The 25,945-nt window shown below is 34.4% G+C and overlaps 1 protein-coding gene across 3 annotated transcripts in view; it reads left to right on the top strand.

Moving 5' to 3' along the window:
• Window positions 1-25,945, top strand: part of LOC136026642 (ETS domain-containing protein Elk-1-like) — a 145,462-nt gene that overhangs the window by 29,422 nt on the left and 90,095 nt on the right. The window lies entirely within an intron of this gene.

Below are 25,945 nucleotides of genomic sequence, written 5' to 3'. Positions count from 1 at the left end.
ATGAAAAGGCAGGTGGCTAGATAATATTCGGTACCTGATTATCTGTTTTAAAAGTCCTGGGAAACATCCTCAGGGTTTGACTCATCATCCGTTGAAACTCAGTAAATCACTTTTAGCGTACTAGTTCAAAAGTGTAATTATTGTTTTGTTTCGGATGCATTTACTACGATGTACTTATAGTGGCTACTGGGCAGTATTTGAAATTTAATGAGGCTTAGTTTGGAAAAATACATGCTTAGGTGCTTACAGGTCAGGTTTTGTTGTGGTTAGGAATAGTGGTGTTATTCGTCAAAATCCTGGAGGAGGGGCAAGTCTGGAGTCAATTTTCCCTTTTTAAGTGAAAATGGCAATGAAAAATGAACCATATAATACCATAATGGCAAAGGAATAGTAAGGAAAACTGATCTGTTTCTGTTCATACCTGAATTATGTAGGTCTGTCTTAGTTTTATCAATATTTTTGAAGACGCTAAATATCAGCAAGGAGGGGGGGGGGAGTAAACTGGGGTGTGCGGGGGCAGTTGCTACCCTGCTCCGTAACAAATTATGCCACGGTTAGAATAGTTCTCCTGGGAGGGGGCTGGCTACGTCTAAGGCTTCAAAACATGGGATTCTCGCCATGACTTTTGGGATTTGTATATATCTCCTCTTTTTAGGAAAGTATTTTCCAGTTCCTACCCCTTCCCTAGTTTGGTTAATTTAGTGAAGATAATGAAAACAGACTTTATACTGTTCAGTCTGGTAGCCATTTTGCCAAGTCTTACGATTCTGGTAGGTAGGTAGGTAGGTATGCGTTTATTTCATCAAATAAAAATTACTAAAATTGCACTTACAATCAATAATATACTGCTCAATTTAGGGACCTAAAATGTCCCTGTTCAGCAGCAAAACTAGAAGTGAATCTAATATAATCTTGAATTTGTGCTTCTTAGTTATGTTTTCACTAAATCTTCAAGTGTGAAGATTTCAGTCAAGTCTGATATTGAAAATAGAGAAGAAACTGAACAATAAAACAGCTTCCTCAGCACTAATTTGACCTGTAGGGCCGCTTCTCGACATTCGCTGCTCGACATTTTTACCCTTATTTATTGGAATAAAGTGATAGCATGGTTTTATCCGTTATATATTATTCACAGTAGGAGTAATATACAATAGCAAAATGTTTCTCCAAGCATGATACACATTTATAGCGCGCAATTTGGGAAGTTTCCCAAATTATCAGAGCCATAGTTTCAGTTACTACTTGGTTTTCCATCGGAAGCATCTGTCATTGCGCGTGCTCGAAGGCGTGGTCATGAAGAATGGTTTAGATTGTGTGGTTTTAGATGTGTGTCAAAATTCTTCAGTGGAGAGGATAAGACTTTTCGTTACTGTATATTACCTCTACTGTGATACTATTCCACTTTGAACCTCCACCCGAGGACATGATCTTTACGATAATGCCTTGTTGTACCAACAGCCTACCTGGTCCTAATTCTAGGATTTTTTTTTTCAGTTTTGCTCTGAAATTCCTAAACTTGCAAAAAAGTATATGGTAGTCGCAACATTTGACGTTGTAATTACTTTAATAGTCTAGTAAAGATAGTTTTTACTCGGCATTTGAGCAATAGAAACATTTTTGTGCCAAAGTGTTTAGAATACTTTGCTTACGAAGATGCCCAGAATCATTCAAAATAACCCGTGCAAAAGTACCCTTTTTTCTAGGGAAAAGGAGGAAAATTCTTAAACTTTGATTTGTGCAATATTTTCGGAATTGAAGAGTCATTTGATCAATATACGTGCACGAAAATCTAAAAGGACGTAAGAATAGAAAAAATGTTGTTAATTAGTGCCCCATTTCCTTTCCAAGCTAGCTGGAAGGGCTAAAAAATCCGAATTTTAATTGTGCTGTATTTTCTGGATTTAAAGGTCGATTTCCTACTAATTTCAGCCCAGGAAGATTAGAAATTATACCAGAATTTGAAAATCCCATCCTTCCTTAAATGAGGTAAGGAAGAGGGAGAGGCAAACAGACCCATTTTTTGTTAATGGCCTACTTTTGATTTTAACGGTGCTTATTTGCAATTTCAGACGCATGAATCGGAAGTGAATTAATATTGGTCTCAACCCATCTTCAGAGGTAAGGGGAGGGGAGGAGGGGGTAGGCTATTTTCTTGTCACTTTGTTTCTTGTTTAGGATACTAAAGCAATCACAAGTTCATTTTTGATTACCATGCTGTTGGATAAAATGTAGTTTGTTTTGATCGCAGGTCATCGTCAAAGAGTGATCCAAGGAAACAGTAAGGTAGCTAATCTCATGGCACTGCCTGCAAGTAATAGCGTAGAAAAGGACACTCTTCTTGCAGGTACATCAAACGCCATCACAGTCATCTTTACAGTCTTTGAATTAGTTGGAGAGATCGATTTCAGGAGTAGGCGCAGGATCAGTTGCAATGGGTAAAAATCCATTTGTTAGAGAGTGTCCACCCGTAGTCTTCCAATACCAGAGCTGTGGCTGAGCAACTCCATGTCTCTTTATATTTATATTTTTATTATAAAGTATCCTTGAAGTGTTAATAGTTGAACTCGTTACGCTCATTTGAATGTAAATTGCAGTTCGTGGTAATTCGTAGCAGCAAGCATGGGCAGTAAATCTTTGTTGTGGACAACATTAGCTGTATTGGTTAATCTTAATATGAACCGACGGCGGTGGAGTTCAGATCAGAATTTGTCTGGTCTAGATCTGTACTAGTGCAGAAAGTTTGTCGCCTACTGCTGAGTTCTTCCTTATTTGCTGAAGAGCTGTAAAATATAGGACTGGCTTTAAAAATCTGGTATAAACTAACATTTGCACAGCATTAAAAGCGACGTGAGGTATACCGAAATACTCCTGTACAAAACCTGCGTAAGAAGCAGCTACTGTTTTGTAAGTGGATAAAATCCTTCATCTTACTGCATGAAGTAGCGAACCGCCATTGACGACATATTGATATGCTTGCCTTGAAATTGGCTAAGTCCCCACTTTGTACTACTTCCAAGACTCATCGACAAGGGTAGCCTCACCCCTCCTCAACCGGTCGGTGAGGGCAGCCAACCTTGCTCATCAACCGGCGGTATTTTGAGGCTCGAACAGTGTGGGCGTGAGTGTCAGTAGCTGATATTTGCGTATATTGGACACATATGAACTTATGTCAATACATCACAGAGCCGTCGAAATAATAGGGGAACGGCTCTGTTTTTTTTTGCATCCTTTTGTTTATATTTTTTTTTATTATAAAGTATCCTTGAAGTGTTAATAGTTGAACTCGTTACGCTCCTTGTTGTTTTAACAGGCAATGCTCGCGGATGACGATGATTTAATCATTTTATTTATATCTTTTTTTGCAAAATAAATTTATTGATTTTGATACCAGCAAGATTATATTTAATCAATTCAGGGCTAAAAGTAACACTGTTGAGTATTGAATCACCATCAGCCATATTTTCCATAGAAATTGATATCTTTCTATGTCCATTTGCCGCAATGGCGCCACTGTTACATGCCGCAGTGAACCATGTTTCGCCGTGTCATTTCAATTTCAACCACGCTATTCTTTGCCCCCCCCCTGCTGAATTACTTTTCGCCGGTTTTCTATCGTGCATAACAAGTTCTACTATATCGTATCGCTCGCCGCCATTCCAATTAATTAAGTGAAATTAAAGGAGACAAATTAAAAGTTCATTTGGGGGCTTATGAGCCTTCTCTTTACGTACCTACACAGCTACAACCAGATTCAACTATGCCATTGACTTTTTTTGTAATCAGTCGACAAATACACTGCTTGTATGCAAAAATGTTCCCTTTAAAATGACCTGTTATCCCTCTCTCTCGAAATAAGTTGAATCCCAGGGGCCACGCCCTTGGACGTTGAGTAAATCACTGTTTTGGCTATTGAATTCTTTTTGCTAAATGAATTTATTTGAAAGACAAGACGGGCTGTTGAGATTGATTGGAAATTTTTAATTGTCCATATCCGATAATATAGACTTCTGATTTGGGGTATAGGAAGTGTTGAACAATGTGTTTTGGAGCCTGTTTCACGGGTTGTAATTACGCCTTTGAAGGAAAGCGTGAAATTGGTAGCCGATTTAAATGCCTGATTGATCAAATCATGATAGTCGAAGGCCTACTTTTAATGATAGACTTTAAATCCAATCTAACCTTTGACTGAGAGGGATTTGTTTTCAATAAACCCAACCTATTGAGTTTTTTGAATAATTCCAAATCTCTAATTTGCAATGAAGTCCTGGAGGTTAGGGTGCTTGTATGGAGGGTTTTTTTTTGGCTAAAGCAGTTTACTAACATGTGGTTAATATTTGCAAGCTGGCTAGTAAAGCCGTCGGCTTTGTTTTCCATTGATACTCGCGACTATCGAAAAGCTGTCAGACTGACATTATTGAGCTAATTAGAATTAGCTAGACTTGGAAAGTAAATACTGTCGACTAGTGGAAAGGGTCATCTAATTGTGATTTTTAGCGCTAAATCCAAATGATTCCCCTCACGGCTTTAAAACGATGGTTTAGTTAATCTTCCACCTCGTGAAATGAACAGTATTTGATAAGATATTTGAAATAAATTGATTGAGACAACGGAAGCGTGATAAAATTTCAAATAGTTTGCTTTTCCGGTTGATTGTTTGCAATAGCTTTCACTAGACAGTTTTGCGAGCCTGCTTCGCTTTCCACTTGATAATTGTAACTGGTCAGTTCCCACAGGATGGCTTGCCCCAACCTTCCATTGCACTTCCTGGCTGAAGGGCCATGAAACGGAGATCAGCACCCCCTGAAGGGATTGTAAAATCCAATCCTGTATTCTTTACCTTACCTTTTATCTGTTCTGCCTAAGATATGGCTTGTTGCGAGTATCCTACATATTTAGTTAATCAATTTCGAACAAAAAAAGATTTTTGGGGGTAGGGTGGTGCAAAAAAACTTTGAAAACGCATCAAAATTTGATTGTATGCACATTCTTATGTTTTACGAGTCAGAACAATTTTTTCTTCTTTGGGGGGGGTCAAACACCCTATCCCCCTAGTTATGGCCTTGAGTGATTTGATAAAAGTTCCAACGAAGCAAAGAAAATACAAGAAGTAAGATTTCAAATATATTCTCTCCTTCTGGGCATTGAATTTTTTTTTAACTGCCAAGTTGGTTTGTTTCTAGACATAGTCAGTTGAAACAAGAGGGAAATGGCCTTCATTGATTGTAAAAATTTCACACAGGAAATTGGTATAAACCACTTCGCTATTTGTCAAAATTTGTATTTTGAATGAGACAAAAAAAAAAAAAAAAAAAAAAAAAAAAAAATGTGTTTGATTTGTTAGACAGCTAAAAACGACCATTTCGGTTTTAGTAGCCTACATTTTATTGTGGCCTCTAAGGAAAAGGTAAAAAAACTGAAAAATTAGCCATGAATTCAAAAGCTTCATTATGCTCTAGACACGTACACATGGAAACACAAAGGGGGGAGGTATGGTCCCGCACTCCCTTCTCGAAATCTTGAGATGTGCACGTTTTTACTTTAGTGTATATATCTGTATTTTTTCCATCATGCTAGTATTAGTAGTGGTTTCAATGTCTTTCGAGAAAATTGTTGGTAGTAGGTTTTACTGTCTGATAAGCATTGATTAAATCACGAAAGTCGTAGGACCACTTTAAATGATGGGCTTTAATCAAACCTTCGACTGAAAGGGAGTTGCTTTCAATCACCCTTGAACTATACCCTCACCTATCGAGTTTTTTCCATAATTTTGAATCCTAATTTGCATAAAAGTTCCGGAGGACGGGTCGTTTTGTATGATTGTCACTGGAATAGATTGGGTATTGCTTAAACCCCTGTTGGGTTTTTGTGACTGGTTCTTTGTAAATTTACCGCAGGTGGAATCTTGGGCCTCTTTGTGAATTGCTGCTTTTGTGATTTTATTGAGTGGGTGAAGTCGATATCTGGTACTTGACAGGTGGAGTGGGGTTTAAAGTTTTATGGTGTTGATTCACAAAAATTGGTGATTATCAACCTCGAAAAATATCCTTTGGGTATACATGAACCATCGCACTTCCCCCTTATTGGGTGAAACTAATTTGTAGTTTGTCCATCTATTTTAAAGGGGATTTAGAATCTGGTATTTCGCACGAAACAATTCTTGGCGAGTGCAACATTCTTTGATCAGATTCTCATTGTATTTGAATTCAGTATAGCCCTCAATTCTGTAACCAGGGGGGTAAGACCTCCAGGACTCTTAGCCCCCTTTAGAATAGCTATGACTCAAAAAATATTTGACGAATTTAAAAGAAACCTTTAGTTACAAGCTTTTTACTACTTAGAATCTTACTTAGAATCTACTTGGAACTTTTAGTAAAACCAATCACGGTTAAACAGACTATTAAAAAAGTGAAAGTAACTGGCTGTGTTTTGCCGGTATAAAATTACTTTTATTTCATAGTTGAATAAAATATAGTAATTAGATCTGAAACACTTCCCATCACAAAAGCTTTGAATAATTGAATATGAGAAATCTTTTAATAAATAGTAGGGTAAGTTTTGTAAAAGAAAATTTTGAGCAGGTCATGTAATTTATAGAGTCGTCCTAGCCGAGTGGTTAGCATGCTATACTTGAAATCCTTTATCCGTGAAGACAAGGGTTCGAGTCCTGGCGTCGCTGGTTATTTGGTTCGGAACGGGGGTCTGTGGTGTGACTTTGTAGGGAGCCAGAGGTAAATAAGAAGTATTTGCGAAGGCACATGATGGCTAGCTCTCAACCCCCTATTGCACTTTCTGGCTGAAGGGCGATGAGATGGAGATCAGCACCGCCGGTAGGGACTGTAAAGCCTCATACCGTACTCTTTACAATGTAGTTCATGTATCATGCAATAGTGTTTGTTTATCTGGTCAGGCGAATACATGGGATTTTTTTTCTTGGAAAGTGGCTTCAAAACAAGCGAAATTAGTAAAAGTATATGTGGGAATTTAGGGGAAAATAGCCAAATATATAAATTCCCTCCAATTTCTTTCCTGAATCAGCTGCCCAATTCTATATGTATTTTAAGAACTATTCGGACTTGGTATTTCGTAAATCATTCCCTGTAAAATTGTAGTTTTGAACTAAAAAACTTATAAGGTGTTTCCTCCGTAAAGTTTAGTTAGAAAATATGGAATTTATTCTAGGGTTCCATGTGAAACAATGAATACACTATCAGGATTATTAAGGGTGTTGTACAAGTCGTATTTGGTGGGGGGGGGGGTTGAGTCCCATCCAAAATGTTTGTCTGACCTGTAAAAACGTTACAAAAATGTTTATAAAGATATTTCTGATGTAGTTTTTAAACTTGTAAAAAAAATCCAGGATACGGCCCTGCTGTTGCATCTTAGAATTTAGGGGCACCAGATCGGAGGAAAACTAGGCTAATGCAAAGCCTTTTGAGACCAAATGCTACCTATTTGATTTGAAATCAAATGCAACTAAATGTTTTGGCTAGTTTCAACTAAATGTTTCAACTTAGTGCTAAAATCACCACGATTTCATTTCATAGGGACTAAGATCCTAACCTCTAAGTAGGACTAAGGTCTACACGTTTTGGACCTTATTCCTGCTAAGATAACACTTATCAATTATTCAAAATTATATTGTCTATTTGCTTGTGATTTATAGATTTCCGAGGGTGGTGCCCTGGAAGCCTGATTTTGGGTTTTCTCAGCTGCAAAAAGATAAATAAAGCCAACAAAAGATGATTGTCCCATTTAATTGAGAGAGACAGGAAGATTGAGATCTCAGACGCTCGACGTTTGAAAAAGAGTTACTTTAATTTATTTTTATGGTTCAGCAATTTCTTTGTACCCATTTCCTCTCCGACATTGCTTTAGCCTAGGGGTAAGAAAAGAAACAATAATATGAACGAATTTAAATACGAAGGTAATTTAAATGTTCTGGTCGGACTTCATCACATAACCCAAATAAAGCCTATTTCTACGCTATAAATAACGTTTTGCATATTTTAATGCAATCAATAATATGTGTTTTTACAGGGATTTAAATAAAAATATAAGTATATTTTGAGTATTTTGTATAATAACTAAATTTCCTGGCTCATGAAATATATAAGGCATGGATTTTTTAATTAAAGTATCTTTTTTATGTTTTGTGCTAGTTCTCGATGTTGATAGACAAATGATGGGAAATTGCGTTTCATTGTTGGTTGAAGAGCGAAGGAGGAGGGGTTGGGTGTCGGTTGTATTCATTACCTGAGACCGATTAGATTTTGTATGTTTTTTATTTGAACAGTGATTTAAGATGAATGTCATTGAAGTTATATTTTTTGTGGTCCCAATTATGGAACCAGTGAGGCATTCAGGAGATTCAATTGGGAAGAGGCTTGGAATTTTCCCCATTTAGACCCCGACCCAGGTTTTAAAAATATCTTTTTTTGGTATTTTCATTGAAAAATGCCTCTTTTTGGTATTTCCATTGAAGAAATTAAAAAGAAAAAAATTGCCCTCGGTTTGTACCAGCTTCGTGAATTGATGCCACTGTAGCCCTCTTAAAATTTTGAAAACTAGTCTGTGATTTTTTTAATAATAGGTGATTTTGAGGGTTAGTTCAAAGTGAGCTCAACTATCAGCGCTGTTATCTAATGTTGTCTATTACTATCGATTTTGCATTGGTGATCTACGACTCTCCTTGCCGAAAACTACGTTATAAAATGGTTTTCAAATAAGTAAGGTAGAAGGGAATTATCATAGTTCCAACATTTGCTACAACCTAGAAAAGAACCTAGAATTCTATTCTATAGAAATTAAAAACCTAAAAACAGGTTTAAAAAAAATGTTACGTCAGAAGGAAGAATCACCCTTTGCAGCTGATTCAGGAATGTCATCTAGGGTTCGATTAGTCGTAATGGCTAAAGTTTATTGAGAAAAGAAATTATTGGGATTTTTTAAAAATAGTTTGAAAACCAAGATCGCATACAGGAGGGCCAAGGGGTTTGATCCAAAATTTTAGTCCGACTCATAAATACGTAACGAAAATACATATAAAAAAATTGGATTCGTTTTGTAAACCCCCTCCTGAACGAAAATCCTCGATATGCCCTTGTTGAAATCCCATCATAGCCAAAAACATCATTTAGGAGGATTGCACTTTGCTATCTTGAACACCAAGAAAAATCTTTTTTTTTCGCATAGAAAGTTCAGTTCATTTACCAGTTACCCATATCTGAATTCGAACCTCTTTTAAATAGAGTTGATACTCTAACTTGCTTCAGGGCATCTGGGAAGGCTCCTGTTGTCAGGAATATGCTACTAACGTGAAGCAGAGAAGGAAGTAGATACATCATTGTGGCTTTAAATGTCTGTATTTTAATAGGAAGCAGTGATTTGTCTCTTTATTTTATTCTTGTTTTTTTTGCCACTAGTGGAACACATAGTCTGATGTTTAAGGGAATACATAGTCTGAACATAGTGAAACATACATAGGGAAACATAGTCTTTTATTTAACAGAAAATTATTATATGTAGCGCCTTCCGCAAGTAACAAAGATAATATTAAAACTAACGGCAATTTTTGACAAAAACAGCGCCTGCGTATACAAGATGAAATAGTCTTGGAGCAAGGAGTCCCCTGGGAGGTCTATAAATCTTATCTTTAAAGTTTAACCTGTAAGAAATAAAGTTTTGCGCCATGTTTTTAAATTCAAAATGTGCCCGATGTATGTTCAAAAAGTGCAATTAATTTAAATGATAATATGACAATTCTAACAGTCAAAAAATTGAAATGTAGAAACAGTAAAATAAAAAAACACTAATTATTGAAAAATACCCAAATGCGTCTACCAACAATATTTTTACATTGAGGCACTTTCACACTACAAGGGTAATGGGTAATAGTACCATTACGAGGGTGATGGTACTTTCACATTACGCCGTAGATCCTTTCATACTAGCATGTCTTAAGACTTCACGCTACGTTAATTTTGTCCGTATAGTTGGTAGTGCGATTGGACTCCCGCTCCACGTAGAAGTTTATGTTACTAAAGCTTATATTACGCTACTGAAAAGTCAACATAGTAGCGACCAAATGGAATTTTTAGAGTCGATTTTCCCTAGTCAAGTGAAAATGACAGTGAAAAATGAAAAACCTCTTTCTATATTCCACTTTTTTAATTTTTGAAAATTTGCTTGTAATAATTTTAGACGATGAATATAAAGGCAAATAAATACCATACAGTAGAATAAATAAATACAATAAAGGTAAATCTTAGTCTTGACAACATTTTTAAAGATGCTAAATTTCAGCTGGGGGTGGGGCAAACTGCAGTCTTGGGTAGTTACCCTGTGCGAAATAGCAAATTACGCCCCTTGTAAAATTTGGTTGCGATTTATTTCCTAAAAGTTTCATTTGTTGGAATGACTAGGGGTTTTGGAATATGGAATGTTGCCTCTATAATAGGCTAGATTTTTATTTATCAGCTTGTAAAATACTTAATTTTTCTTGCGTACATTAGCCTTTCCGCATACAGAGAAGCCGCTCATGATTTGCTGTTTTTGTAATATTTGCCGAGACAAGTTTTGTTTAGTAGGCAACTCTGAAGTTCTGTGAAAGAATTGGTTTTATTTTAATACAAGTGATGGTAATTAAGAGAGAAAAATGTGATTATTTTCTGATAGTTCTTAAGCAAGAAGTGTGCTTTAGTTTCATTAGGCCATCTCCGTGGTGTGTTTTTGTAAGTTTTTCTGTGCCCCGGTGTGAAATGTTGAGCAAATAAAAATAAAGAAAATTTTTTAAGTCACCAGATTTTTTCTAAGTAGCTTCTTTATTTCCCTTTGGTGAGTCGACGCAAATTGAAGTAAATTTGCTTAATATTATTCTGAGATATCCGGGAACAAGAATAACATTTTAAAAGAGAAAATAATTCCTTCTAGTTATATGAATATAACTATCCATAAAGCAGGTTTAAAAAAGAAATAGTACAAAAACATTCCATCCTGGCGCGTCAATTGAAGGAGGAGGGGCAAATGCCACCTAGACACCCCCTCCCTTTTTTAAAATGATACCCTTTGGCATATTTACTAAAAAATTAAAAAACAGCAAAATTGCCTTCCCTAGATTTTGAAAATACATTCTCCCTTTACATTTTCTTGAATTTACGCCCCTGATCAAATAGTTGTCATTTTCAAGAGAAGCGTGGCAATTCAGGAGTAAAAAATGCTCGCCAATCGCTGGTAGAGACGTTCAAAGTGGTGGGGGGGGGACAAGCTGAACCAGGTGTCGTGGCTAGGGGCTGCCCACTTGGATCAAATTTTTCACTTTGATTCGTTTTTTTTTGCTTATATTTGATTTGGAAGGTGGTGGGACTATAATTTTGGTTTTCCTCGGGCGCCACCGACCCTAGGAACGGCTCTGACTGCAGGCAAAGCTGCATGTTAAAAAATAGATGTCCGCTAAAATCAGTCATAATGTCGTATACCTTTCGGAAAATGGAAAAATCAAAATATGGAACTAGGCTGCAATGTTTTCTCTTTTTTTTTATATTTTTGGAGTTTCCCTTCGATAGATCGATGTAAATTGAAATAAAATTTTCTTAAGTAGTTCCGGGATATGCTGTAATAAGAATAAAATTTTGACTAAGGATAGTAATTCATTCTGGTTATATAAATGGATCCCCGAATTTCCTCCGCTAAAGCAGACAAAAATAGGTAGTACGCCAAAAAAGGTTCCAACGAGGCGTGTCAATTGCGGAGAGGGTCAATTCCACTCTAAATATGTTGCGCCCCCTCCCCCCTATAAAAAATATAATCGAAATATATTTGAAAAATCCCCCTATTCGAAAAATCCTTTTTTGATATTGAACCAACAAAATTGTCCCCCCCTTTACGTAATAAGAATGCAGAAACATAAAAAGTGTTATCTCATCCTCAGCATATGAATCGTGGCAATCGAAGTGCGAGACATCCATGTATAAAGCAGGTAAAGCTGCACGTTTTGTTTGGAAAAGTAGTCTTTTTGCCACTTCAGAAATATATAGCTACTTTTGTTGGCTGACTTGACTAATTTGGTTGAATATATTATTCCGTCATCCATTCCTGGATAATTTGTAGGGGCTTCTTACCGGATTAGCTGTGTAACATCTTTTCTTTCCGCGCATCCTTATGCCCCTCAACTACCATCGCCATAAACTGGAGACACGAAATTTGGTTACCGTATATCCTTTTTAGAGTTTTAGAGGGCCTAGCCTCCTGGAATCATATTAGGTCTGTTCATACCTGAAAATTACGACTTTGTAAAAAAAAATTCGGTTTGTTTGAAAATCATGAAGTTTTTAAGGCAGTACTACATTATTGTCAGTGTTGCCAGGTTGAACCATTGAAAACTATTTATTTTATCTTAGATAAGCTGCATACACTAAGTTATTGTAAAGTATATCTGAAAACTGGGAGAGGGAAAATTTCCATCTCCTTGAGATTGATCTGAAGAACTGATTGGTCAAAACTATTTCTTCTGCACCCAAATGGGGCAAATTTATTGAAACAGCTAAAAAGTATATTTGCATAAATATTTCCTGAATCAAATCATGTTGTGTCAACTATTCTTTCATAAAACCTAGAGTATAGCACCATTCGCTCGTTTAATTGGTGGGTAGGGGTAAGTTTCAGTGAGGGTCTGCCCACTTTAAAAAATCGTGTGCTTTAGATGGCGTGTCTCACGGAGGGTGGAAGTATAGCTTGAATGGTACGTAGTGTATCGTGCGCCAGAGCGGGCTACCGCTCGAGTTCCAGATATGTGGGCTAATTCTTACTATTAGAAAATTACGATTTTCTAAAAAAAAAAATCGATTTGCTTCAAAATCGTGAAGTTTTTATGGCAGTACTACATTTTTGTCAGTGTTGCTACGCTGAACCATGAAAACTACTTATTAAATCTTAGATAAGATGCATACACTAAGTTCTTGTAAAGTATATCTGAAAACTCGGGGAGGGGAAATTTCCATCTCCTTGAGATTGATCTGAGGAACTGATTGGTCAAAACTATTTCTTATGCAATCGAATTTGGCAAATTTACTGAAACTGCTAAAAAGTATATTTGCATAAGTATCTACTCAAAGCTTCCCTTTTTACAACCTCCCAAGAATTTTCCATTCCTCTTACATCTTCTCTTACGACCTCTTCCCATTTCTTGAAGTGTCTCATGTCGTGTCAACAATTCTTACATAAAATCTAGAATATAGCACCATTTGCTCGTTTTATTGGTGGGTAGGGGCAAGTTTCAGCGAGGGTCTACCCACTTTTAAAAACCGTGTGCATTAGATGACGTGTCTCACGGAGGTTGGAAGTATAGTTTAAATGTTACGAAGTGTATCGTGCACAGCACGAAGAGGTATGGCATAGTGAAAATGTCCCATAAATGGCGAACAAGTGGAACTCAAAGATATAAACCAGGTGACGAAGAGCGGGCTATCGCTCGAGTTCCAGATATGTGGGCTAATTGTTACTTTGAAAAATATCAAACAGGCTTAATTATTCCGACACTTTTGAAAAATGTTAAAAAACTAAGACATGAAAGGAAAGCCGATAATTTCAGAATCATTTTACATTTATTATGAATTCTAGGGGATTACTGAGGACCATTGTACTATGTCATTCCCTATCTGATTAAGTTTTTTGTTTGTGAAAAAGAAAATAGAGACATTTAAATCACAAAAGGAAAGTTATTGCCACTGCGACTAACAATTATTGCAGTACCAGGCTGCCTGAAGCTAGCACAGCTGCGTGCGCTCCTCCTCCATCCCAATCTACTCAAAGCTTCCCTTTTTACAACCTCCCAAGAATTTTTCATTCCTCTTACATCTTCTCTTACGACCTCTTCCCATTCTATTCGGGGACGTCCTGCTTTTCGTCTGGACGTAAATGATTGGCTGAAAATAAGAAATATATTCTAATATTCACCTGTTTGCAGTTTAAATGTATATGTAATAAAAAAACAACTTTTTTCAGCTAAGAGAATAGAACAACATTAAAACTTGAAACCAACGAAAATTATTCTGTATCTGAAGGGGGTTACCTCCTCCTCAATACCTCGCTTTTGCGCTATAGTTTTTTAGTGTTTTTAAAAAAGCTTCTTATCAAACAGTTCGTGGTAACGAACTGTAGTAAGGAGCGACCCGGCTCAATAGTAACCAGAAGTCTAAAAAGTGGAATTTTGGTACCAATAGCTACATCAAAAGAATCGCATTTTCATGCTGATTTTAAATATATAAGTTTAGTCGTACCCATCAAAAGTTACGAGCCTGAGAAAATTTGCGTTATTTTAGAAAATAGGGAGAAAAACCCCCTAAAAGTCACAGAATCTTAACAAAATCACACCATCAGATCCAGCGTATCAGTGAACCCTACTGTAGAAGTTTCAAGCTCCTATCTACAAAAATGTGGAATTTTATATTTTTTGCCAGAAGGCAGATCACGGATGCGTGTTTATTTGTTTGTTTTTTTTTTTTGTTTTTTTTTCCCAGGGTTCATCGTATCGACCCAGTTGTCCTAGAATGTTGCAAGAGGGCTCATTCTAATGGAAATGAAAAGTTCTAGTGCCCTTTTTAAGTGACCAAAAAAATTGGAGGTCACCTAGGCCCCCTCCCACGCTAATTATTTTCCCAAAGTCAACGGATCAAAATTCTGAGATAGTCATTTTATTCAGCGTAGTCGAAAAACCTCATAACTATGTCTTTGGGGACGACTTACTCCCCCACAGTCCCCGTGGGAGGGGTTACAAGTTCAAAACTTTGACCAGTGCTTACATATAGTAATGGTTATTGGGAAGTGTACAGGCGTTTTCAGGAGGATTTTTTTTGTTGGAGGCAGGGGTTGAGAAGAGGGGGATATGCTGGGGGAACTTTTCATCGAGGAATTTGTCATGGGGGAAGAAATTTTCCATAAAGGGAGCGCACGATTTACTAGCATTACTTAAAAAAAACAATGAAAAAGTTTTTTTTTCATCTGGAAGTAAGCAGCAGCATTAAAACTTGAAACAAACAGAAATTATTACCCTTATGAGGGGCTCACCTCCTCCTAATACCTCACTCTTTACGCTAAAGTATTTTTAGTAATTTCAACTATTTATTCTGCGGCTCTTGTGATTCAGGGGTCATTCTTAATGAATTGGGACATAATTTAAGCTTTAGCGTAAAGAGCGAGGTACTGACGAGGGGCGAACCCCCTCATATCTATCTATATATATAAAAATAAATTGTCTGTGGATCTGTGGATGGATCAGGTGACGTCACCTGAAAAAACTGGATCAGGTGACGTCAAAACTGAAAAAACTAAAAAAAGGCAAAAACTACAAAAAAAACTAAAAACTAATAAAAAAAATAAAAAAGCTAAAAAACTAAAAAAACTAAAAAAAGGCAAAAACTACAAAAAAAACTAAAAACTAATAAAAAAGCTAAAAAACTAAAAAAACTAAAAAAAACGCAACAACTACAAAAAAAACTAAAAACTAATAAAAAAAAATAAAAAAGCTAAAAAACTAAAAAAACTAAAAAACTAAAAAAAGGTAAAAAACTAAAAAAAAACTAAAAACTAAAAAAAACTAAAAAAAGGAAAAAACTGAAAAATAAGCTAAAATAAAGGTAAAAACCAATAAAAAACTAAAAAAAACTGAAAAAACTAAAAAAAGGCAAAAACTACAAAAAAAAACAAAAAACTAATAAAAAAAGTAAAAAAGCTAAAAAACTAAAAAACTAAAAAAACTAAAAAAGGTAAAAAACTAAAAAAAATAAAAAAATAAAAAAAAATAAAAAAAAATAAAAATAAATAAAAAAAAATAAAAAAAAGGAAAAAACTGAAAAATAAGCTAAAATAAAGGTAAAAACCAATAAAAAACTAAAAAGAAAAAAAGGAAAAAACTAAAAAAAATTTTCATCTAAAAAACTAAAAAAACTAAAAAAGGTAAAAACTAAAAGAACTAAAAAAGAAAAAAATAAATGACGACACTCAAAGAGAAAGCGACCAGGACAAAAGGAATGTTCGATTAGCAATCAACAAAGCACCGGGACACAGGGAGTATAAATGACGACCAGGACATAAGTAAAAAAAAAAAACTATCTATATATATAAAAATAAGTTGTCTGTGGATCTGTGGATCGTGGATCAGGTGACGTCACCTGAAAAAACTGGATCAGGTGACGTCAAAACTGAAAAAACTAAAAAAAGGCAAAAACTACAAAAAAAACTAAAAACTGATAAAAAAAATAAAAAAGCTAAAAAACTAAAAAAACTAAAAAAAGGCAAAAACTACAAAAAAAACTAAAAACTAATAAAAAAGCTAAAAAACTAAAAAAAATAAAAAAAAGGCAAAAACTACAAAAAAAACTAAAAACTAATAAAAAAAATAAAAAACTGAAAAAACTAAAAAAACTAAAAAAACGTAAAAAACTAAAAAAACTAAAAACTAAAAAAAACTAAAAAACTGAAAAATAAGCTAAAATAAAGGTAAAAACCAATAAAAAACTAAAAAAAAAACTGAAAAAACTAAAAAAAGGCAAAAACTACAAAAAAACTAAAAACTAATAAAAAAAGTAAAAAAGCTAAAAAACTAAAAAAACTAAAAAAAACTAAAAAAAGGTAAAAAACTAAAAAAAAAATAAAAAATAAAAAAAAACTAAAAAAAAGGAAAAAACTGAAAAATAAGCTAAAATAAAGGTAAAAACCAATAAAAAACTAAAAAGAAAAAAAGGAAAAAACTAAAAAAAATTTTCATCTAAAAAACTAAAAAAAACTAAAAAAGGTAAAAACTAAAAGAACTAAAAAAGAAAAAAATAAATGACGACACTCAAAGAGAAAGCGACCAGGACAAAAGGAATGTTCGATTAGCAATCAACAAAGCACCGGGACACAGGGAGTATAAATGACGACCAGGACATAAGTAAAAAAAAAAAACTAACAAAACTAAAAAGAAGGTAAAAACTACAAAAAAACTAAAAAGAAAAAAAAACTAAAAACTAATAAAAAAACTAAAAAATCTAAAAATCTAAATAAACTAAAAAAGAAAAAAAAAGGAAAAAAATAAAGGAGAAAAACAAAACTAAAAAACGAATGTATATACAGACCGGTACACCGGGATACAAATGACGACCGGGACACAGGGAATATAAATGACGACCGGGACACAGGGACACAACTACAACGGGGACACCGGGGGAAACAGGGGGATATAAATGACGACCGGGACAAAAAAACTAAAAAGAAAAAAAAACTAAAAACTAATAAAAAAACTAAAAAATCTAAAAATCTAAATAAGCTAAAAAAGAAAAAAAAAGGAAAAAAAAAGGAGAAAAACAAAACTAAAAAACGAATGTATATACAGACCGGGACACCGGGATACAAATGACGACCGGGACACAGGGAATATAAATGACGACCGGGACACAGGGACACAACTACAACGGGGACACCGGGGGAAACAGGGGGATATAAATGACGACCGGGACACCGGGACAGGGAATGGTCGATTAGCAATCACCATCAACAAAGCTCAAGGGCAATCATTAGAATCATGAGGTATAGATCTGAATACAGATTGTTTTCCCATGGACCATTATATGTTGCATGTTCAAGAGTCGGTAAACCTGACAATCTATTTATATGCAAAGACAATGGGACAGCAAAGAATGTTGTATATTCGCAAGTTTTACGTAGTTAAAACCATATATATATATATATATATATATATATATATATATATATATATATATATATATATATATATATATATATATATATATATATATATATATATATATATATATATATATATATATATATATATATATATATATATATATATATATATATATATATATATATATATATATATATATATATATATTATATATATATATATATATATATATATATATATATATCTATATTCACAGGTGGGACATAGGGACACAACTACAATGGCGCGTAACTATTATGGCGCGTAACGACTTACGCGCGCGGGGGGGCTTGGGGGGCGCGAAGCGCCCCCACCAACTAGGTGTTGGGGTGGCGCGAAGCGCCCCCACCAACTAGGTGTTGGGGTGGCGCGAAGCGCCCCCACCAACTAGGTGTTGGGGTGGCGCGAAGCGCCCCCACCAACTAGGTGTTGGGGTGGCGCGAAGCGCCACCCCAACAGCTAGTATATATATAAAAATAAGTTGTCTGTGGATCTGTGGATCTGTGGATCAGGTGCATATGACGTCTGAATTATTTCACACTAATACAAAAGAAGAAAAAAAACTAAAAAAGCTAAAAAACTAAAAAAAACTAAAAAAAGGTAAAAAACTAAAAACTAAAAAAAACTGAAAAAACTAAAAAAAGGCAAAAACTACAAAAAAAACTAAAAACTAATAAAAAAAACTAAAAAAGCTAAAAAACTGAAAAAACTAAAAAAACTAAAAAAAGGTAAAAAACTAAAAAAAACTAAAAACTAAAAAAGAAAAAACTAAAAAAAGGAAAAAACTGAAAAATAAAAGATAAAAAGGAAAAAACTGAAAAATAAAAGATAAAAAGAAAGCTAAAAAATATGAATAATCTATATATATAAAAATAAGTTGTCTGTCTGTCTGTGGATCTGTGGATCAGGTGCATATGACGTCTGAATTATTTCACACTAATACAAAAGAAGAAAAAAAAACTAAAAAAGCTAAAAAACTAAAAAAAGGTAAAAAACTAAAAACTAAAAAAAAAATGAAAAAACTAAAAAAAGGCAAAAACTACAAAAAAAACTAAAAACTAATAAAAAAAACTAAAAAAGCTAAAAAACTGAAAAAACTGAAAAAACTAAAAAAGGTAAAAAACTAAAAAAAAACTAAAAACTAAAAAAGAAAAAAACTAAAAAAAGGAAAAAACTGAAAAATAAAAGATAAAAAGGAAAAAACTGAAAAATAAAAGATAAAAAGAAAGCTAAAAAATATGAATAAAAATAAAAAAAAATAAAAAAGATAAAAACTACAAAAAAAACTAAAAAGAAAAAACGAAAAAAAAATAAAAAAGCTAAAAAAAAGGCAAAAACCAATAAAAAAAACTAAAAAGAAAAAAAAGTAAAAAAAACTAAAAAATTATTTCATCATATAATATGACGTCTGAATTATTTCATCATATACCAATTCGAAAACGAATGTATTCAAGCCGATGTAGCTGAGTTGATAAGGCGTTATGTTCCAGGTTCTAGGTTCAAGAGGTTCCAGGTTCGAACTTTGGCTTTAGCATTAATATAAAAGAAGCAAAAATCTAAAGAAGGTAAAAACTAAAAAAAAAAAAAACTAAAAAGAAAAAAAAGAAAAAAATCTAAAAAAGCTTAAAAACTAAAAAACTAAAAAAAAGGTAAAAAACTAAAAAAAACTAAAAAAAGGAAAAACCATAAAATAAACTAAAAACTAATAAAAAAACTGAAAAAAGCTAAAAAACTAAAAAGAACTAAAAAAGGTAAAAACTAAAATAACTAAAAAAGAAAAAAAACTAAAAAAAGGAAAAAAACTGAAAAATAAAGGAGAAAAAGAAAACTAAAAAAATATGAATAAAAATAAAAAAACTAAAAAGATAAAAACTTCAAAAAAAACTAAAAAGAAAAAAGAAAAAAACTAAAAAACCTAAAAAAAGGTAAAAACCAATAAAAAAAACTAAAAAGAAAAAAAGGGAAAAAATTAAAAATTTATTTCATCATATACCAATTCAAAAACGAATGTATACCGGGATGACGACCGGGACACAGGGAATATAAATGACGACCGGGACGCAGGGACACAACTACAACGGTGACGCCGGGGGCACAGGGGGGATATATAAATGACGACGGGGACACATGCAATGTTCGATTAGCAATCACCATCAACAAAGCTCAAGGGCAATCATTAGAATCATGTTCCCATGGACAATTATATGTTGCATGTTCAAGAGTCGGTATGGAATGGCACTCGACTTGCCGTAAAAAAAAAACAATGGAAAACCTAATAGAGGCCACAATCCTGACAGGGCCTTTTGAGGGTGAGGCTGTTCTTATTCCTCGCATTCCCATGATTCCAACGGATCTGCCTTTTCAATTTAAAAGATTGCAATTCCCAATTCGAGTAGCATTTGCAATCACCATTAACAAAGCTCAAGGTCAATCATTAAAAAAATTACCAATAATACTTTTAAGAAATATCAACCCACCAAAGCTTTGCAATGGCACGCGACTTGCCGTAAAAAAAAAAAAACAATGGAAAACCTAATAGAGGCCACAATCTTGACAGGGCCTTATGAGGGTGAGGCTGTTCTTATTCCTCGCATTCCCATGATTCCAACGGATCTGCTTTTTCAATTTAAAAGATTGCAACACAGACAATGGGACAGCGAAGACTGTTGTATATTCACAAGTTTTACGTAGTTAATTTGTATTGTATCTATCTATCTATCTATCTATATAAAAACGAGTTGTGGTCGATACGATCACTAAAAAGAAACTATAGAAGAAAACAAACAAAAACACGTATCCGTGATCTTTCTATATGCAAAAAATACAGAAGTCTGTATTTTTGCAGATAGTATCTTGAAACCTCTACAGTAGGATTTTCTGATACGCTGAATCTGATGGTGTGATTTTTTTTCATTAAAATTCTGTGACTTACAGGGACTGATTCCACCTTTTTCGAAAATAAGGCAATTTTTTTCAGACTCGTAGCCGTAGCGTTAGTTGCCCTCCAATTTTTCACTTAAAAAGGGTACTAGAACTTATATCTTCAATTTTAATGAGCCACTCACGAAATTCTAGGACTGCTTGGTCGACACGATCACTAAAAAAAAAAAAAAAAAAAAACTATAGAAGAAAACAAAAAAAAAACACGTATCCGTGATCTTTCTATACGCAAAAATACAGAAGTCCGTATTTTTGCAGATAGTATCTTGAAAACTCTACAGTGGGATTTTCTGATACGCTGAATCTGATGGTATGATTTTGTTTTCATTAAAGTTATGTGACTTTTAGGGAGTGATTCCCCCCTTTTCGAAAATCAGGCAATTTTTTTCAGACTCCTAGCCGTTAATGGCTAAAACTAAACTTAATAAAAATTATGGATTTGAAATAGCATAATAAACTGATTCTTTTATATATCTATTGGCATAAAATTTCGTTTTTTAGAGTTTCGGTTACTATTGAGTCGGGTCGCTCCTTACGTACAGTTCGTTGCCACAAACTGTTTGATATGCTTTCTCCCTTTGAAATTCGAAGAGATATTCATTTAAAGGTGGTGCTAAGACCTAACTGAGAAATCTGAATGGGAGGTCATAAATAAAAAAGTGTTATCCACGCATCCTCCTCCTGAATAGTGTTCTCTTCCTTTTTCCTATGAAATAACTCTTAAATGAAAAATCTTCGGTGACATTCTGGGTATTCATTCACATTACCCGTCATGGAAAAACCCAGGTTCCTTTTTAACATCGAAAAAAGAGGACAATAAATTATGGTTAGCTGCAAACGAGTCCTTATCAATTATTCCATGAGGTGCTTCAAATCTAAGTTTAACCGATGGTATATTGACTATCACAGGAGATACCCAATAAAATTAAGGGTAGTTTATTTAGTTCAGACCTAAGTAAGCATTATTATCTGTAAATGACATCTTCTTTTGTCTTCTCCCTGCTCTTTTTATTTACTTTTGGGATTGGTTATTTCACGTGTCTTTTGGATAAGTAGAAGAGATTTATGCATTTAATGTATCAAGGACAGGGAAAATAAAACCTGATTGTTTGAATTGGTTAAGTGTGTACACATTCATATATATCTTAAAATATTAGAAAAAAAAATGGGAATTCATTTTTTAATGAATAAGACCTGAATATGTAGTTATGTTGATTGTACTAAATTGTAGTCAGGTTTTATGTTGATTTTAGTAGTAGCGGGCACCAAATTTAAAAGTGGGAATCATGGTGAAAAATTGCCAAAAAATAAGTTGAAATATACGACTCCAAATAACTTAAGAAGCTATTCCTTTGAAGGTCTAGTTGTCTTTGTGCATCGAAAAATTGCCAATGTTTGAATTTCGGATGAGAAGCGTTGTCAGATTTAACTGGTTAATTTTATTTATTTATTTTAACGTTTTAACGTGACAACATTGACAGAATTGCGATACTGCCCTAAATATTTCATATTTCCAGACAAACAAAGAATTCTTATTAGGAAATTGGGTTTGTAATTATGAAGTAGATCCAGGGGACAAAAAAAAATGTTTTTACTTTGATGTCCTTAATGATTTAAATTGCCTAAAATTTAAAATTAATATTGGTGCTTTTGCACTAATTGGTAAATCTAGAGCGAGTCTTAACACTGTCTAGAACAAGTCAAGATGTGGCCTCAATTGGTAGGTCTGGGACCGAGAACTTAAGAAAAGTGAAACATGACATTTTTATTATGTTAATATTAATGATTTGTTTATAAGTCACTATAAAAGAAAATAATTGAAGCAATGGAATGTAAAGAAATTAGCTGTCAAATAGGCAGATCTGTTCTTAAACTCCAAATACCAGGTTGAATTTTTCAAATTGCACACAGGAGAGCCAACCTAAAAAGACGGTATTTTACGCCTATCCAAATTGCATTTCTTTAAGCGATAATATTATTGATTAAAAAAATACTTGACAGACATAAAGCCAATGAAACTAAAGCATGTTTTAGCACGGTAAAATAGGACTGTAATTTCTTTTTTTTTCTGTTGGTTTAACCATATAATTCTGCCGCGGGCCGCTAATTTTAGTTGTGTATGTCAGCAATTTTATGAGCTTAATTGATCTGATGTTTGAACTTTGTTCCTTTGTCCGTGTTTTTTCTTGATTTAGCGATCTATATTAGTGTTCTTCAGTCTTAAGAAAATAATAACCGTCTAAGAAATTGTAGTTTTAGACCGATTAATGAATGCATAGACGTGGCAGTTCTTAGTTTTCCTTTAAAAGTGCTATGCTTTGTATTGTCTAAATTAATACATTTTTTTTATTTACCATAAAAAAAGTATATTACCTTTATTTTGAGACCTCAATCAAAGAACGTCCAAACGTTTTTGACTACATCATGGTGCTCATTATGACGAGGGGAAAAACTCCTTGTTCCCTCACTTACAAGTTTTTGTGAGTGTTTAACTTGTCCTTTTATCTAATAGGCAGGATGACATTCTTACAGTTCGTTTGATCGTTATTTTATGACCTAAATCGAAAAACGTCAAAAGTTTTTGACTACATCATGATGCTCATTATGACGTATTTTATGTCCTCGATCGAATAAAGTTAAAATGTTTTTGACATCATCACTATGACATTGAGAAAAAGAACGTCAAAACTCTATTTGCTCATCTGTAAAATTTGGAGTTTGTATTTGTCCCCTTATCTAAGAAAACCGGATGATTTTATTATAGTTCCCTTATAGCATTTTCTTTGCAGTTCCTTTAGTCTTTATTTTATGCCTAAAAGAAATAGTCAAAGCTGTTTTGACCGCATCATGAGGCTCATTATGACGTATAAGTTTTGCATTTCCCCCCTTATCTAATAGACTGGATAATTTTCTTGCAGTTCCTTTAGTCTTTATTTTATGCCTAAAAGAAATAGTCAAAGCTGTTTTGACCGCATGATGAGGCTCATTATGACGTATAAGTTTTGCATTCCCCCCCCCCTTATCTAATAGACTGGATAATTTTCTTGCAGTTCCTTTAGTCTTTATTTTATGCCTAAAAGAAATAGTCAAAGCTGTTTTGACCGCATGATGAGGCTCATTATGACGTATAAGTTTTGCATCCCCCCCTTATCTAATAGACTGGATAATTTTCTTGCAGTCCCTTTAGTCTTTATTTTATGCCTAAAAGAAATAGTCAAAGCCGTTTTGACCGCATCATGAGGCTCATTATGACGACGTATAAGTTTTGCATTTCCCCCCTTATCTTATAGACTGGATAATTTTCTTGCAGTTCCTTTAGTCTTTATTTTATGCCTAAAAGAAATAGTCAAAGCTGTTTTGACCGCATCATGAGGCTCATTATGACGTATAAGTTTTGCATTTCCCCCCTTATCTAATAGACTGGATAATTTTCTTGCAGTTCCTTTAGTCTTTATTTTTCGGCTTCAGTCAAATAGTCAAAACTTCTCTGACCGAATCATGAGGCTCACCATAACGCCGAGAATAAGTACGCAAAACTTTTTGTTCGATCACTTATAAAATTTTGGAGTTCTGCATTTCTTCGCTTGTCTAACAGACTGGGTAATTTTCTTTTAGTGTTTTCTTCCAGTTCTTCAATAAAATAAAGTTATGACGTTTTTTGGCTAATGATTAGGTTCATTATGACGTTTAGAAAAAGAAAGTTTAAATTATTTGCTCGCCTACCTGAAAAATTTTGAGTTTTGTGTTTGTGCCCTAATTTAATAGGCTGGGTGATTTTCTTAAATCCCTTTGATGTTTATTTTGTGACCTCAATCAAAGGACGTAAGTTCGTTTTTATGGCACTTGGTATGTACCAAGTGACATATAGCGATCGCAAATTCTGTCGGTCTGTCTGTCCCGGTTTTGCTACTTTAGGCACTTCCAGGTAAGCTAGAACGATGAAATTTGGCAGGTGTATCAGGAACCAGATCAGATTAAATTAGAAATTGTCGGTTCCCCGATTCAACCATCTGGGGGGGGGGGGTGGAGTGGAGGGACGGTTAAATCGGAAAAGTTAGAAAAAATGAGGTATTTTTAACTTACGGACGGGTGATCGGATCTTAATGAAATTTGATGTTTGGAAGGATATCGTGTCTCAGAGGTCTTATTTTAAATCCCGACTGGATCCGGTGACATTGGGGGGAGTTGGGGGAGGGGGGCTAAAATATTGGAAAACGCTTAGAGTGGAGGGATCGGAATGAAACTTGGTGGGAAAAATAAGTACAAGTCCTAGATGCGTCATTGACATAACTGGAACGGATCCGCTCTCTTTGGGTGGGTTGGGGGAGGGTTAATTCTGAAAAATTAGAAAAAATGAGGTATTTTTAACTTACGAAGGAGTGATCGGATCTTAATGAAATTTGATATTTGGAAGGACATCGTGTCTCAGAGCTCTTATTTTAAATCCCGACCGGATCCGGTGGCATTGGGGGTGTTGGGGGGGAACCTAAAATCTTGGAAAATGCTTAGAGTGGAGGGATCGGGATGACACTTGGTGGAAAAAATAAATACAGTCCTAGATACGTGATTTACATAACCAGAACGGATCCCCTCTCTTTGGGGAGCTGGGGGGGAGGTTAGTTCTAAAAAATTAGATAAAATGAGGTATTTTTAACTTACGAATGATCGGATCTTAATGAAATTTCATATTTAGAAGGACCTTGTAACTCAGATCTCTTATTTTAAATCCCGACCAAATCCAGTGTCATGGGGGGGGGGCAAAATATTGGAAAACGCTTAAAGTGGAGAGATCAGGGTGAAACTTGGTGGGAAGAATAAGCACAAGTCCAAGATATGTGAAGGAAATAACCGGACCGGATCCGCTCTCTTCGACGGAGTTGGGGGGGGGAGTAATTCCGAAAAATCTGAAAAAATGAGGTATTTGTAGTTTACGAACGGGTGGTCGGATCTTAATGAAATTTGATATTTAGAAGAATCGTGTGCTTTAGAACTTTCATTTCAAATCCCGACCAGATCTGGTGACATTGGGGGGAGCTGGAAGTGGAAACCAAAACTCTTGGATACCAGATATCCTGGAAACCGCTTAGAGTGGAGAGATCGAGATGAAACTTGATGGGAAGAATAAGCACAAGTTATAGAAATGTGATTGACATAATTGGAATGGATCTGTTCTCTTTAGGGGAGCTGGGGGTTGTTAGTTTAGAAAAAATTGAGGTAATTTAGCTGAAGAACGGGTGACTGGATCTTAATAAAATTTGATATTTAGAAGAAACTCATGTCTCAGAG

This window comes from Artemia franciscana, chromosome 4, assembly GCF_032884065.1.
Source record: "Artemia franciscana chromosome 4, ASM3288406v1, whole genome shotgun sequence".
Classification (NCBI taxonomy): domain Eukaryota; kingdom Metazoa; phylum Arthropoda; class Branchiopoda; order Anostraca; family Artemiidae; genus Artemia; species Artemia franciscana.
Note: the sequence above shows the minus strand (reverse complement) of the source record. Positions and strands in the feature narration are given on the sequence as shown.